Genomic DNA, 1,301 nt, shown 5'->3' on the forward strand with positions numbered 1-1,301 from the left:
CAGGAGACCCAAAATGTCACTGTGGCCCACCAGTCAGAGTGGGGGCCTACGGAGGTCAGGTTATTAATGGAGTCTTGGCTCATGTCCATCTCTCAGTAGGTCCAGTGTGTCCCCGAACCCATCCTGTAGTGATTTCCCCAGTTCCAGAATGCATAATTGGAATAGATATACTCAGCAAGTGGCAGAACCCCCACATTGGATCCCTGACAAATAGAGTAAAGGCTATTATGGTAGGAAAAGCCAAGTGGAAACCATTAGAACTGCCCCTACCTAGGAAAATAGTAAACCAAAAGCAACACCGCATTCCTGGTGGGATTGCAGAGATTACTGCCACCATCAAGGACTTGAAGGATGCAGGGGTAGTGATTCCCACCACATACCCATTCATCTCACCTATTTGGCCTGTGCAAAAAACAGATGGATCTTGGAGAATGACAGTAGATTATGGAAAACTTAACCAGGTGGTGACTCCAATTTCAGCTGCTGTTCCAGATGTAATTTCACTGCTTGAGCAAATTAATACATCTCCTGCTACCTGGTATGCAGTTATTGATCTGGCTAATGCCTTTTTCTCCATACCTGTTTCAAAGGACCACCAGAAGCAGTTTGCCTTCAGCTGACAAGGCTTACAATACACCTTCACTTGCCTACCTCAGGGCTACATTAACTCTCCAGCCCTATGTCATAATTTAGTCCACAGAAATCTTGATTGCCTTTCCCTTCCACAGAACATCACACTGGTCCATTACATTGATGACATTATGCTGATTGGACCTAGTAAGGAAGAAGTGTCAATGACTCTGGACTTATCGGTAAAACATTTGCGTGCTAGAAGGTGGGAGATTAATCCCACAAAAATTCAAGCACCTTCCACTTCAGTGAAATTTTAGGGGTCAGTGGTGTGGGGCATGCCAAGACATTCCTTCTGAAGTGAAGAATAAGTTATTGCATCTTACTGCTCCCACAACTAAAAAGGAGGCACAACGCCTAGTGGGCCTCTTTGGATTTTGGAGGGAACATATTCCTCATTTGGGTATGCTACTCTGGCCTATTTATCCAGTGACTCGAAAAACTGCTAGTTTTGAGTGGGGACCAGAACAAGAGAAGGCTCTGCAACAGGTTCAGGCTGCTGTGAAAGCCACTCTGCCACTTGGACCATATGATCCAGCTGATCCAATGGTGCTTGAAGTGTCAGTGGCAGATAGAGATGCTGTTTGGAGTCTTTGGCAGGCCCCTATTGGTGAATCACGGTGCAAACCCTTAGGATTCTGGAGCAAAGCTCTGCCATCCTCTGCAGATAA

This window comes from Trichechus manatus, unplaced genomic scaffold (genome assembly GCF_000243295.1).
Source record: "Trichechus manatus latirostris isolate Lorelei unplaced genomic scaffold, TriManLat1.0 scaffold00152, whole genome shotgun sequence".
Lineage (NCBI taxonomy): Eukaryota > Metazoa > Chordata > Mammalia > Sirenia > Trichechidae > Trichechus > Trichechus manatus.